The sequence below is a fragment of the Plecotus auritus genome (assembly GCF_963455305.1).
Source record: "Plecotus auritus genome assembly, chromosome: X".
Lineage (NCBI taxonomy): Eukaryota > Metazoa > Chordata > Mammalia > Chiroptera > Vespertilionidae > Plecotus > Plecotus auritus.
In genome coordinates, this window is record NC_137784.1 from 66,043,462 (window position 1) to 66,059,499 (window position 16,038).

General features: G+C 43.6%; 1 pseudogene across 1 annotated transcript; it reads left to right on the forward strand.

Moving 5' to 3' along the window:
• The first annotated feature begins 12,595 nt into the window (after positions 1-12,595).
• Positions 12,596-13,211, forward strand: LOC308239897 (ADP-ribosylation factor 1-like; annotated as a pseudogene). The gene has a single exon. The product of its transcript is annotated as an ADP-ribosylation factor 1-like (transcript).
• The last annotated feature ends 2,827 nt before the right edge of the window (positions 13,212-16,038 follow it).

Consider the following 16,038-nt stretch of genomic DNA (forward strand, 5'->3'; position numbering starts at 1 on the left):
ACACATGGAGACTAGTAGGAAGGGTGGAGACGCAGAAAGGGCTGGCCCTGCACCCATGTACATCAGCTGAGAATTGAGAGGAGTATCTTAGCTGCAAAGGACCCCAATGAGGACATGAGGTCTCAACTCCATCCTGGGTTCCCCAGCCCACAGCACCAGAGCTGGGAAGAGGAGCCCACAAAATATCTGGCTGTGAAAATTAGCAAGGATACTGTTTTCCTGAGAGAGATTGGAGTCTTTTAGAAATCCAGGCACCCTCTTAAAGGACCAATACACAAAATCTTGTTTTAGTTCACCACCCTGGGTTCTTGCAGAGGGAGCGTAGCTTGGAGAAGATGAAAAGCTTGCAAGGACATACTGGGTTTTGTAGCCCCAGGAAGAGAGCTGAAGAGACAGCCACCAGTTTCCCTGTGCTGAGTTTCTCTCCCAGATGCCATCTTTTCTGGATTAAACACTCGCTTCCAAACTGTATTAGCTTTGGGGGACTGTACAAGCCCCACCCTCCTGACCAACCAGCCTATCTCACACACCTCAAAGGAATCTGCTGTCTGAGTATACTGTATAGACTTCCTAGAAATGACCTTGAGAGCAAACTTAGGGAGAAATAGACACAGTTGTGTGGAACTAGGGTGGGGACAATTTCCACTCCTGCTACAGTGAGACCTCACAGTAGCACCTTGTGTGGCACAACACACATCTCCAACCCCCTGCAGGCCAGAGTAGCTGCACCTTGCACCAGAATGCCTGAGAAGTTGTGCCCCATCTCTCAGGGCCAAAATAGGGTGCTCTACCACCCACAGGAGTTCCACTAGCTCCACCAGGGGGAAAAAATTAACTCGATGATTCCAGATGGCCTTGCCCTGCTGAGATTGCATTCTGCAATATTGCCTGTGGGCTGTGGTCAGCCCTGTGCCCCAATGCAGAAGACTCTCTAAGAGGTCTGGGAAGACCCTGGGAAAAACTGAGTTTTGTGGCTCTTGGTGGGGGCCATATTTCCCTCCCACACCAGACCACTGCCACCATTCCTGTGCAGAGCCTTCCTTTTGTGTGGCCAAATCTTGGTCTGTGTGAGCCTTATGAATATGGCTGCCTACACCCTGTTGAATCCCTGAGACTCTGCTCCAACACAAAGGTCTGCAGTAGAATGTGGTGTATCCTGAGACTACTGCTGAGTATTCTCAAACCTGGAAGTGGTGCTGAGTTAGAATCTGTATCAATATAGTGAATACCACTCACTCCTAACTAGTGAGTCACTGAGTACCCTTCACACAACTCATGTAACCACAGAGTTTCATTTGGTGACTGGGCCTAACAGGTAGCTAATAGGTAAAGGTGGACCTTCGGGAGCCTTGGACCTTCTGCTGACCTGTCCGAGGCTCAGTACTGGTTGAAATGGCTTGGTACACAGCTAGGCCTTTCACACACACCTAAGCCCCAAGCCCCACAGAGGCAACCACAAACTGTGGATCAATTTGTAGTTCCAAACAGGTAGCCAAAGACCAGTCACAGGCAGCTCCTGACATTGACCAGCACTGGATCCCCTTCGAAGTGGCCCCAGAAACAACACACTTAGTGGTTCAGACCAGATTAGAGTATGACCTAATTAACTCCACAAGCAGCACAGACAAAGGTAGACCTTGGCAGACACAGACTTTTTGGGATAAATTCAACTTTGTGGAGTCAGCTACCACACAGCAGTTCATACATTGCAATCATGGTCAATCCTCATAGCAAGAGGAGGGGTAAGCCCACCCATAAATGGACCAACAGCACTCAAAACTCAACTACAACAGTAGGGTTCACATACCCACACAGGAGACATTCCAGAGTACCTAGTTCAAGTGATAAAAGAGACTGCAACTCTGAGCCCCACATGACACCTACTACAAAATGCAGCCATACCAAGGCATAGCAGAACCACCTAATATACAGAAACAAATAGAAAGAGGTAGCAAAAACAGGGGCATAAAGAAATATGCCACAAATAAAAGAACAGTATAAATCCCCAGAAAAGTAACTAAATGAAATGGAAGCAAACAAGCTGCTAGATATAGAGTTAAAAACAATGGTTATAAGGATGCTCAAAAAATGTAGTGATGACTTCAACAAAGAGACAGCAAGCAAACAAAGGAAGAACCATTCAGAAATTAAAAATTCAATGTCTGAAATGAAGAATACACTAAAAGGTATCAATAGCAGCCTAGATGAAGCAGAGGATCAATTCAGCAAATTGTAAGACAAGGTAGCAAAACCACCCACATTTTTTATTGGATGTTTTCCAAATTTGTTTTTATTGTTGACACTATTACAGATATCCCCCATTTCCCCACTCTTTGACCACTTCTTCCCAGTCCCCACCCCTCCCCTAGCCTTGACCACACTGTTGTCTGTGACCATGGGTTATGCCTATATATTTTTGGCTAATCTCTTTGCCTTCTTTTTTTTCCCCAGTCCCCCCTACCCTCCTATCATTTAAAATAGGAATTTAGTTATTTTACATAGCATAATCTTCTCCAGGTCCATCCATGCTCTCACAAAGGGTAACTTTTTTTCCTTTTTATAGCCAAGTAGTATTGAATTGTGTAAATGTACCAGAGCTGTGATTTCATTCATATGGGGAATTTAATGAAAAACTGAATGAATAAGCCAAATAGAGTCAGACTCATAGATAGAGAGCAGGCAGACAGCTCTGGTGGCAGTGGGGGGCGATGAGGAGTGTTGGGTGTTGGAGGGATTGAGCAAAAAAAAAAAAATAAGGAGAAGCAATTCATGGACATGGACAACAGTGTGGTAATTGAAGGGGGAAGGAGGGTTGGTGGAAGTGGAGGAGTGTATAGGGGGAATAAATGGTGATGGAAAAAGAAAGAAAATAAAACTCTAAAACATCAACAAATAAATAAATAAAATTGAAGGTGAAATAAAGTGCATCCAAAAGAAGAAAACTCTAAAGGAGTTCATTACCACCAAACCAGTATTAAAAAAATGTTAAAGGTTGTTCTTTAAGCAGAAGAAGAAAAAAAAAAGAAAAAAAAAAAGGAGAGAAATCCCATATAATAAAAGGCCAGAGGTGTTATGACTGGAACAACCAGAGACCAGACCACCACAGACCCTGGCCAGGCTGGCCCCACCCCCAAGCAAGCAGTTAGGGGAAATCAGGCAGGCAATCAGGCAGGCAGGCAGAGTGGTTAGGGGTGATCATGTAGGCATGCAGAGTGGTTAGGGGCAATTAGGTAGGCAGGCCAGAAGTTACTGGCTATCAGGTAGGCAGATGGCCCCTCACAGGGCTGGCCCCGCCCCCCAGCAAGGAAAGAGGGAGGCCCAGGCCAGCCAAGCCTTTGCACCCTAGCCTGTTGCCTGCAGAGGGAGGCCGCCAATGGCAGGGGAGGGGGCTAGCACTGCACAGATTGCAAGCAGAGGCAGCGGCAGTGGTGGGCCCAGCTGCCTGCAGCTGGGGGAAGGAAAGCCCCGATAGGCCCTGATCTCAGGTCAGGCCTAGGGACCCTACCCAAGGGGTCCCAGATTGTGAGAGGGTGCAGGCTAGGCTGAGGGGACCCCCCCCCCCAATGCACTAATTTTCATGCACTGGGCCTCTAGTATAGTTATAAAGAAAAAAAATGGAAATATATATGCACCTATCAATAATCAATTTAAATTCAAATTGCTTAAGTGCTCAAATAAAAAGACATAGGGTGGCTGAATGGATAAGAATATATATATATATATATATATATGATGTCTACAAGAGGCCCACCCCAGAAGAAAAGATACATACAGACTAAAAGTAAAAGGAAGTAAAGAGATATTTCATGCAAATAGAAATTAAAAAACACACAAAACACTGAGCTAGCAATACTCATATAAGACAAAATAGACGTTAAAACAAAGCTGATGGGAGAAACCAAGATGGCGGCATAGGTAATCACCTATACTTGCTGCCCCTCACAACCACATCCAAACCACAGAACAAATACCACCCAGAACCATGGGAAAGCTGGCTGAGTGGAGATTCCACAACTAGAGAGGTGAAGAAAGCGCATTGAGACTGGTAAGAGGTGCAGAGGTGTGGAAAGTGCTGGCACCTGGATATGCTGCTATTTAAACCGGGAGATAAAATCTCCTGCTTGCTCTGAACTCCAGTTCTGGGTGAGACTCTGGGGGACCCAGACACATATGGGGTGAAACTGGACTGTTTAGCATCAGGAGAGGAACGCAGGGGCGGCTTCCTCTTAGAGGTGCTCGCAGCAATCATTGTTCCTGCACGGGAGTGTGGGACCCGGAGAACCTGGAACTTCTCTGGTTCAGGGCAGCCATTGCTGTTTGCTCCGCCCTGGTGATTCCCAGATACCCCGCCCCTCCCAATTTACAATCCCACCCAAGCTGTGCGCATTGGCTTATGAATGGCCTGTCCTTTTGCCTAAAAAAAAAAAAAACCTGCAGCTGGGTCAGAGAGCCCCAGAGATTCCAAAAGAAGGCCCACTGCTGGGCAGCAGCATTGGCCTTGCTTCACAGCTGGGCCTTGTCTGAGCATGTCCAAAGCCCATACAAAGAGGAAGAATCTGCAGATGTCTCTATAGCTCCTGCTGGGTGGCCCCAGACAGTGGCTGACCTTGCACCTCCTTGGAGATCCAAGAGCCAGTGTACCCAGTGGTCAGAGCGAGACCATAGCAGATTACAACACTTCACATCCATAAAAGACACACTCAAGGGGCAGACTCAGTGAGCAACAAAGCCCCACTGAAGCAAGTCCTGCCCCATAAGGGTGTCTCCTGCACAACAGATCTTTCAGTATAGACACAGCTGGTCATCACAGCCAACTGGCCTGGAGGTTAGCTCCTCCCAGTGATACCAACAGCAATCAAGGGTTAACTACAACAAAACTGTGCAAACAGCCCACAAAGGGGTGCACCAAGAGCGTCTACCTCAGGTGACTAGGGAGGCTGAGCCACTGGGCCTTATAGGACACCTAGCACACAAGGCCACTTTATCAACTCAAGGAGACTTATCAGCTACCCAGTACATAGAAACAAACACAGGGAAGCAGCCAAAATGTGGAGACAGAGAAACAAATCACAAATAAAAGAAATGGATGAAAACAAAATACTGGATATAGATTTCAAAACCACAGTTATAAGATTACTCAAGAATCTTCTAGAAACCTCTGAGCAATTTAGTGAGACCCTCAAGGATATGAAAAAGGACCAATTAGAAATCAAGCATACACTGACTGAAATAAAAAATAACATACAGAGATCGAACAGCAGACTAGAGGGTCCCAAGAATCAAGTCAACGATTTGAAATACAAAGAAGCAAAAAACACCCAACCAGAAAAGCAAAAAGAAAAAAGAATCCAAAAATATGAAGATAGTGTAAGGAGCCTCTGGGACAACTTGAAGCATACCAACATCCAAATTATGGGTGTGCCAGAAGAGCAAGATACTGAAAACCTATTTGAAGAAATAATGACTGAAAACTTCCCCCATCTGGTGAAAGAAATAGACTTACAAGTCCAGGAAGCACACAGAACCCCAAACAAGAGGAATCCAAAGAGGACCACACCAAGACACATCATAATTAAAATGCCAAGAGCAAAAGACAAAGAGAGAATCTTAAAAGCAGCAAGAGAAAAACACTTAGTTACCTACAAGGGAGTACCCATAGGATTGTCAGCTAATTTCTCAACAGAAACTATGCAGGCCAGGAGGGAGTGGCAAGAAATATTCAAAGTAATGAATAGCAAGAACCTACAACCAAGATTACTCTACCCAGCAAAGCTATCATTCAGAATTGAAGGTCAGATAAAGAGCTTCACAGATCAGAAAAAGCTAAAGGAGTTCATCACTGCCAAACCAGTATTATATGAAATGCTGAAAGGTATTCTTTAAGAAGAGGAAGAAGAAGAAAAGGTAAAGATAAAAATTATGAACAACAAATACATATCTATCAACAAGTGAATCTAAAAATCAAGTGAATGAAAAATCTGATGAACAGAATAAACTGTGAATATAATATAATCAGGGGCATGGAAAGGGAGTGGACTGACAACTCTTGGGGGGAAGGGGGTGTGGAGGGTTCAGGAAGAGATTGGACAAAAATCTTACACCTATGGACAAGAGCATGGGGTGGGATGGGAACTGGATGGAGGGGAGCTTTGGGGGTAAAAAAGAGAAACTACTGTAATAATCTGAACAATAAAGATTTATTTTAAAAAAAACGAAGCTGATAAAGACAAAGGACACTATATAATGACTAGAGGCCTGATGCATGAAATTCGTGCATTGTGGGGGGGGGGGTCCCCTCAGCCCAGCCTGCATCCTCTCCAATCCGGGACCCCTTGGGGGATGTCCAACTGCCGGTTTAGGCCCAATCCTGGGGATCGGGTCTAAACCAGCAGTCGGACATCCCTCACACAATCCTGGACTGCTGACTCCTAACTATTCACCTGTCTGCCTGCCTGGTCACCCCTAATTGCCCCCCCTGCTGGCCTGATCACCCCTCACTGCCTCTGCATGCCAGCCTGATTGCCCTTAACTGCCCCCCCATCCTGGTTACCCCTAACTGCCAGCCAGGTCACCCCCAACTGCTACCCTCTGCCAGCCTGGTCACCCCTAACTGCCCCCCCTTTTGGCCTGGTTGCCCCCAACTGCCACACCTTACTGGCCTAGTCACCCCTCACTGCCCCCCGCCAGCCTAATTGCCCCCAACTTCCCCCCCTGCTGGCCTGGTCACCCCCAACTACTCCCTCTGCTGGTCTGATCACCCCTCCCCCCCTGCTGGCCTGGTCACCCCACGCAGCCTACTTGTTCAGTTGTTTGGTCATCCCTCACTAACCCCCCTGCCAGCGTGGTCATTGGCAGCCATCTTGTGAGGGTGTGAGGCTTAATTTGTATATTACCTCTTTATTATATAGGATATTTAGTTCAATGTATTTTAATAGAAAACTTACAGCAATAACACAGAAGACAGACAACATTAAAAATATGTACTTGCATGTAGGACAACTAAGTTAGAAAAGTATAGTGAATGGATATAATCTACTGTATGATAATTATGCTACAAACACCATTTAGTTGCCATCAATAAGAAATTTACTTGTTTAAAAAAAATAAAAATTCTGGCATTGTCCAGAAAAATTTAACAGGTTTATTTATATTGTTATAAAGTTGAATTGCTGAAACTTGTTCATGAAACATTTGACTTACATTAATGCTTTATGTACCGCATTTATATTTAAGAAATTCACACACAAATGAAAATGGAAAAATTGCCAATACCTGATTTCTGTCTCTTATTTTCAACTTGCAGTCATATACTTAGGTACCTTTTGACCCTATTGGGGGCAGGGGACCTAATGTTCAGAACTACTAATAACAGGAAGAAGAGATTTCTTTTTTTAAGAATGAAATGTTTTCCATCATAGTGGATTCTTAAGCACGTTCTCCACGTATGCGGTGTGCTGGCTGGATGTCTCTTGTTACAAGTTTGGCATGGATAGCACACTGGTTGGTGTCTTCAAAAAGGCTAACCAGATAGGCCTCACCTGCCTCCTGCAAAGCACCAATAGCTGCACTTTGGAGCACAGGTCTGTTTTGAAGTCCTGAGCAATTTCTTGCACCAGACCCTGGAAGGGAAGTCTGCAAATAGGAAGTTCAGTGGACTTCTGATAAGGTCTAATTTCTCAAAGTTCCAAGGTGCCAGGCCTCTAACAATGAGGTTTCTTCACCCCTCCAGTAGAGGGCGCACGCTTTTGAGTGGCTTTGGTAGCCAGCTGCTTCCTGGGTGCTTTACCCCTGGTGGATTTCCAGGCAGTTTGCTTTGTAGGAGCCATGGTATAGAGACTTCTTTACTTACCCTCCTATCCTTCAGCTGGCGCTCAGCTAGCGGGAGACAGCTCAGGCATTAGAGAGCCACGGGGGCTGTGAACACCTAAAAGCTATTTCGATGTCACTTTTACACATACTCCATATGTAAACACATCTTCACAGTTTATACTTTCATTTGTATTTGCTGGGCTGGATTAAGCTTTTTTTGTGATTGTGACCAATATTTAGGCCATGTGTTCATGGTCTCATCACATCGCCAATTAGTTTTAATAAATATTCAATGTATACCTAAATAAATAAATAAATAAATAAATAAATAAATAAATAAATAACATATCTTCCGGTGAAAGGTTACATTGTTAATTTGAGATTCTTCTTGTTTCTTGAGGTAGGCTTGCATTGCTGTGAGTTTCCCCCTTATGACTGCTTTCACTATGTCAAATAGATTTTGGTTTGTCATGTTCTTATTTCATTTCTCTCAAGGTATCTTTTGATTTCTTCCTTGATCTCATTGTAAGGCATCCACTTTTAGTAAGAGGTTATTTAGCCTCCATGTGTTTGTGTGTTTTCAGGTGTTTTGTGTGTATGTGTGTGTGTGTGTGTGTGTGTGTAATTGATTTCTAGTTTGATACCATTGTCGTTGGAGATGTGTGAAATGATTTCAAACTCTTAAAATGTACTGAGGTTTGTTTTATGGCCTAACACGTGGTCTATCCTGGAAAATGTTCTATATATATTTGAAGAAAATGTATACCCTGCAGTTTTAGGATGTAATGCTCTGAAAAAAATCAATGAAATTCACCTGGTAAAATGTGTCCTTTAAGGTTGCTGTTATCTTCTTGATTTTGGGGGGATGATCTATCCATTGATGTCAATGGGGTATTATACTCCCCAACTAATATTGTACCAATATTTGCTTCATGTAATTAGGTGCTCCTATGGTGGGGGCATATATACTTACAAGGGTTATTTCTTCTTGTTGGATTGATCCCATTATCATTATGTAATAGCTTCCTTTGTCTCTTGTTAAAGCCTTAGTTTTAAATTCCATTTTGTCTGAATGATTATTGCTATCCAGCTTATTTTTGTTTGCATTTGAAATTTTTTTAATTTATTTTTTAATTATTAGGACAAAAAAAGAGAATGAGAGAGAGACAGAAAGAGAAACACACCCAGAGAGAAACATCAATTTCTTATTCCACTTATTTATGCATTCATTGGTTGCTTCTTGTATGTGTTCTGCTGAAAGATTAAACCCACAAACTCAGGACAAAGCTCTAACCAATTGAACTACCAGGACAGGGCCTTTTTAGTTTGCATTTTCAAGAAATATCTTTTTCCATCATTTTACTTTCAGTCTGTATGTATCTTTCGCTGATGTGGGTCTATTGTAGACAGCACATGTAGGAGTCTTGTTTTCTTGTCCATTCATCTACTCTGTGTCTTTTGATTGGAGCATTTAAGCCACTTACAATTAAACGGATTATTGACAGGTACACACCTATTGTCATTTTATTCTTTACTAGGGGCCCAGTGCACGAATTCGTGTACCTTGAAAAAACTGTAGACCGCGAGGCTGCAGTGGGCACAGGGGCAGGTCTTGGCCCATTGTCCGCGCTCCGACCTGGACCCTCCACCTGTGGCCCCCAATCCCCTGTCTGCCAGCAGCCTCACTCCTGCCACCACCGCTCCCAAGCGCTGATGGAAGTTGCCCCACTTGTACCCGCTGATGGCCCAGAGCGATTGGGGCTGGTGCCGTCAGCAGGTGCGAGCGCGTGGCAGGACTGCAACATGTGGGAACAAAGAATTTTCAGTAACCACCAGAGGCTCACCCCGATGACAGAGACCTTGGTCTGTCATCCCCGCTCACCTGCTCCACCATCCCGCTGCAGCCAATGCCCACCATATTCCGCTCTCTGCCACTAGCTGCCAACACCCGCCATGTTCCGCATGCGCCCCCTGGTGATCAGCGCATGTCATAGCGACTGGTCATTCGGTTGTTCTGCCATAAGGTCTATTTGCACATTAGGGTTTTATATATATGGATAAAGGGACAAATGCAACAAGAGACTATAACCCTTATAAACATTTATGCACCAAGATACTGTATATACTAGTGGCCCAGTGCACATATAAAGGGAATTAATTTGAAGAAATATTTTAATATTGGTATTTGCCTTTTCTCTATAATAGAAGTATCAGAAATGAAAGAAAATTAGTAAAATGTATATAAAATCTCCCTCCTGTCAGACTCTGGGGTGCTCCACGGGAACTAGAGTCAAGTCCCCGCCCACCACACCCACGCACTTTGAAAACACAGGAGACCCAGACCCAGCTGGCCCCACCCCCATTTGGTGAGACCCAGACCTGGCTGATTCCACCCCCGTTGAGCCCCTCTGGGTGGGGGGGTGCAGCCTCAAGTCCCCCGGCCTGGCACCGGGTGGGGGGGGGTGCAGTCTCAGGTCTCCTGTCAAGCCCCGCCAGGTTGGGGGTGCAGCCTCAGGTCTGCTGGCCTGGTGCCGGGGCGGGGCATGCGGCCTGAGGTCCCCTGTCAAGTTCTGCCAGGTGGGGAATGCGGTCTGAGGTCCCCTGGCTCTGTGCTGGGGCGGGGGGTGCAGCATAAGTTCTCGTGGCCTGGTGCTGAGGTGGGGGGTGCAGCCAGAGGTCTCCTGGCCTGGCACCGGGGTGGGGAGCATGGCCTGAGATCTCCTGGCCCAGTGCTGGGGTGGGGGGCCCAGCCTGAGGTCCCCCATCAAGCCCTGCGGGGCGGGGGGTCACAGCCTGAGGTATCCCAGCCTGGCGCTGGGCTGGGGCAGGGGGGTGTGGCCTAATGTTTCCGGTCAAGCCCAGCCCCTCCCCCCCCTGCAGCATCACATCAGGGCTGAACGCAGGCAGTGTCACGTCCCTAGCCAGGGATGCAGGCAGGCAGCTTCACCTCAGCGCTGGGCGGAGACACATGCAGGCAGTGTGACATTAGTGCTGGGGGCGGAAGTCCCCACCCCCAGACTGGTCGTGACTGGGACACCTTAATGGACAAATTAGCATATTACCTCTTTATGTACATATATGTATGTACATACATATATATGTGTATATATATATATATATATATATATATATATATATATATATATAAAGCAAATGTTAATAGACATAAAAGGAGACATTAACAGTAATACAGTTATAGTAGAAGATTTTAACATCCCATTGTCATAAATAAATAGATATTCCAGACAAAAAATAAACAAGGAAACAGCAACTTCAAATGACACACTAGATCAAATGGATTTAATTGATATCTGCATAGTATTTCACCCCAAAGCAGCTATCTCTTTGTTGATGTCATCACTACATTTTTTGACTGTCCTTATATCCATTGTTTTGTACTCTATATCTATTCTTCTCAAGTGCACATGGGACATTTTCTAGGATAGACCACATGTTAGGACACAAAACAAGTCTCAATAAATTTAAGAAGATTGAAATCATATCATATCAAGCATCTTCTCTGACTGCAATGGTATGAAACTAGAAATCAATTACATTAAAAAAAAAACACTAAAAGAAAAAACCCACACATAAAACATGGAGGCTAAATAGCATGTTATTAAACAATGAATGGGTTAATAATTAGACCATGGGAGAAGTAAAAAGTTACCTTGAGATAATTAAAAATGAACACATATAGAAAACATAAATCTATAGTACAAAGTGAAAGCAGGCTAAAGAGGGAAATTCATAGCAATACAGGCCTACCTCAAGAAGCAAGAAAAACCTCAAATAAACTACCTAGCCCAGTCAGCATCGCTCAGTGGTTGAGCGTCAACCTATGAACCAGGAGATCATGGTTCAATTCCCATTCAGGGCATATGCCCAGTTGCAGGCTCGATCCCCACTGTGGGTCATGCAGGAAGCAGCTGATCAATGATTCTCTGTCATCACTGATGTTTCTATCTCTCTCTCCCTCTCCCTTCCTCTCTGAAATCAACACAAATAAATTTTTTAAAAATAAACAATCTAACCTTGCATCTTATGGAACTAGCAGAAGAACAATAAACAAACTTTGAAGTGACTAGAAGAAAATAAATAATAAAGATTAGAGTGAAAATAAATGACAAAGAGACTAAAAAAATACAAAAGGTAAATAAAACTAAGAACCAATTCTTGGAAGAGATAAATAAGATTAACGAACTTTTAACCAGACCCATCAAGAAAAAGAGAGGACCAGATAAATAACATTAGAAATGAAAGAGAAGTAACAACTAACATCAAGGGAAAACAATGGATTGTAAGAAGATATTATTTACAACTATATGCCAACACATTGGATAACCTGGGTGAAATGTGTAAATTCCTAGAAACATACAATCTTACAAAACCAAATCAAGAGGAATCAGAAAATCTGAATAGACCAATTACAACTAATGAAATCAAAGCAGTAATAAAAAAAACTCCCAGCAAATAAAATTCCTGGACTAGAGGCTTCAAAGGTGATTTTTATCAAACATTCAAAGAACTAATACCTATACTTCTCAAATTATTTAAAAAAAAAATCCAAGTGAAGGGGCAACTCCAAACCTCATTTTATGAGGCCAATATTATCCTAATTCCAAAACCAGATAAAGACACTACAAATAAAGCACATTATATAGGCAAACATCTTTGATAAACTTAGATGTGAAAATCTTCAACAAAATACTATCAGATCAAATCCAGAAATACATTAAAAGATCATACACCATGGCAGAAGCAACACCAATGCCTGTCTCAGAGTAGCAGCAGCATCCCGGCTGCCAAGGGTTTCTCTGGCTAGTGTCTCTCCCTTTGGTCTACAGCATAGGGAATATCTTTGTGAACCTATCAAGGGTCTTTTTTTTGGCAAAAAAGAAATGTATATTCTCTTGGTGGGCCTGGATGTTGTGGGGAAGACCACCACCCTGTGCATACTGAAGCTGGGTGAGATCATAACCAACATCCTCATTATTCTAGTAGCTTTCAAAGTGGAGACCATGGACTATAAGGACATCAACTTCACCATATGGGACATGGGCTGCTAGTACAAGATCCAGCCTTTGTGATACCACTGTTTACAGAACACACAAGGTCTCATCTTTGTGGTTGACAGCAATGACATAGAGCACATGAAGGAGGCCCAAGAGGAGCTCCTGTGAATGCTGGTGGAGGACGAGCTCAGGGATGCTGTCTTACTCATTTTTGCAGACAAGTAGGACCTCCCCAACACCATGAATGCAGCAGAGAGCGCAGACAAACTGGGCCTGCATACCTTGCTCCTCAGGAACTGGTACATTCAGTTTACCTGTGCCACCAGTGGGGACAGGCTCTATGGGGGACTGGACTGGCTGTCCTATCAGCTCTGGAACCAGAAGTGAGCCACAATCCTCTCTTCCCACTCACTCCCTCTATCACCCTTGTTTTCCTCTTATGTGGCATATGTACAACTGTGGTGTGAGTGCTAGAAACTGTCTCCATGGTCAGTCCCAGTGTGCTTCACCATGCTGTACATATGCAGATACAACATGCAACTGGGTTTTTATTAAATGTAAATAGTTCTTGTTTCCAATGAGGCAGTTTCTGGTACACCTATGCAATATTACTCAGGTTTTTTTTAAATTATTAAAACAGAATCAACTCTCTGTTTAGTATTGAGAAGGGATTTTAGGAACCCAGGGCAGGGCCTCTAGGAGTCCCTGTCAGATCAGTTCAACGTTCCTCCTCTGGGCTTTACATCTGTGTTGAGATCCAATTTGGTGGTTAGTTTTTAATCCAAACTCAGAGCATTTTTTAAATAGTTACAGAGACAAGATAAGGAGGCAGTTGAACACAGAGAAAGGAGAAATGTAACAGCTTGATTCCAGTCGACCCAAGGGCTGTCTCCTCTCTGGAGTGTGCATTGGGCAGAACCAGTCACAATAAATTCTGTGTGGTCATTTATGCTCCCTGATAGGCTCTGTCTCTCTGCCTCATTGCATCCCATAGCATTTGTACTTATACCTATACTTATACCACTGTCCAGGGAATGGTCTGGGGGCTGAGAATACCACTCACAGACACCTTAGAGGGATCCCAGCCTTCCCTTGGTTCAGCATGGGTCAGCCTAGGTGCTGTGGTGGGACAACTCTGGTCAGAAGGGGAGACCCCCACGGTTCCCATGCATACTCTCTCACTCCAGGTTGTCTGGGTCTCACCAGTAAAAGTGCAGACAGGTGGCCAGTCATCTTAGATTCTAGCTCTTCAGAGCCCCCGTCTACATATGCTTTCATTCCCTCGGCCTGCAAGGGTCAGATTTGACATAAAAAACCACAACCTCTACTTTTTCTGTTGTAGTTGGGTAAATAATAAAGAAGCTGGAGTTCTTAAAATTTACCTTGGGGAAAACCTCAGAATTGGTTTATCTGGTGTCATGGAACCTCTTACTGCTTTAAATTCATGGTTAGTAATCAACTGTTTTGTATACTTGTTTTTAGTTTTCATTTCAACAAAAAAGCACTGTAATTATAGCCATTAGAATAAAGTCTCTTAACTATTAAAAAAATACACCATGATCAATTGGGCAGTTAGGGGTGACCAGGCCTGCAGGGGAGGGTAGTTAGAGGAAAACAGGCTTGCAGGGGAGCAGTTAGGCATCAATCAGGCTGGCAGGGGAGTGGTTAGGCAGTGATCAGGCTGGCAGGCAGAAGCAATTAGGGGCAATCAGGAAGGCAAGCAGGCGAGCAGTTGGGAGCCAGCAGTCCTGGATTGTGAGAGGGATTTCCGACTGCCTGTTCAGGCCCAATCCCACCGGAATCTGGCCTAAACAGGCAGTCAGACATCCCTCAAGGGGTCCCAGATTAGAGAGGGTGCAGGCTGGGCTGAGGGACACACACCCCCATGCACGAATTTCATGCACCGGGCCTCTAGTAAATCAATAAAAAGCATCAACAGTAGACTAGAAGAAGCGGAGGACTGAATCAGTGAGCTACAAGACACAGTAGGAAAAAATACCCAAGCAGAGCAGTATTTAGAAAAAAAGCTTAAAAAACAAGAGGAAAATCTAAGGCAGTGGTTCTCAACCTTTCTAATGCCACAACCCTTTAATACAGTTCCTCATGTTGTGGTTACCCCCAACCATAAAATCATTTTCATTGCTACTTCATAACTGTAATTTTGCTACTGTTAATGAATCGTAATGTAAATATCTGTGTTTTCCGATAGAGTCTAAGACCATCGGAAAACACAGATATTTACATTACGATTCATTAACAGTAGCAAAATTACAGTTATGAAGTAGCAACGAAAATAATTTTATTGTTGGGGGTAACCACAACATGAGGAACTGTATTAAAGGGTTGTGGCATTAGAAAGGTTGAGAACCAGTTGTCTAAAGAAACTTTGGTACAACAGGAAATGAAACAACACACGTATAATAGTGGAGCCAGAAGGAGAGGAAATTGAGCAAGGAATAGAAAACTTGTTTGAAGAAATAATGACAGAAAACTTCCCTTATATAGGGAAGAAAAAACTCACACAAATCCAAGAAGCTCACTGAGTCCCAAACAAAATGAACCCCAAAAGACCAACACCAAAGCACACTATAATTAAATTGGCAAACACCAAGGACAAAGTAAGAATCTTAAAAGTGGCCAGAGAGAGACAGAAAGTTACCTATAAAGGATTCCTTATCAGACTAATGACTGATATCTCAACAGAAACACATCAGGCCAGAGGGAATGGAATGAATATACAAAGTCATGCAAAGGAAGCGTCTGAATCCAAAATACTGTACCCAGCAAAACTATGGATCAAAATTGAGGGTGAAATCAGACACAAAAAGGACTAAGGGAGTTTATCACCACCAAACCAGCAATGCAAGAAATGCTAAAGGGTCTGCTGTAAAAAGAAGAAATAGAAGCAAAGATGGAACACAGGGATAAAAAATAAAAATGATGACAAAAAACTACCTACCAATAATAACTTTAAATATAAATGGATTAAATACTCCAATCAAAAGACATAGGGTAACTGAGTGGATAAGAAAACATGACCCATATATCTGCTGTCTACAGGAAACCCACCTCAGAACATAGGACTCACACAGACTAATGATGAAGGGATGGAAAAAGGTATTTTAGGCAAATGGAAATGAAGAAAAAAAGCTGGGATAGGAACACTTATATCTGACAAATTAGATCTCAAAGTGAAGGCCATAATAAGAGATAA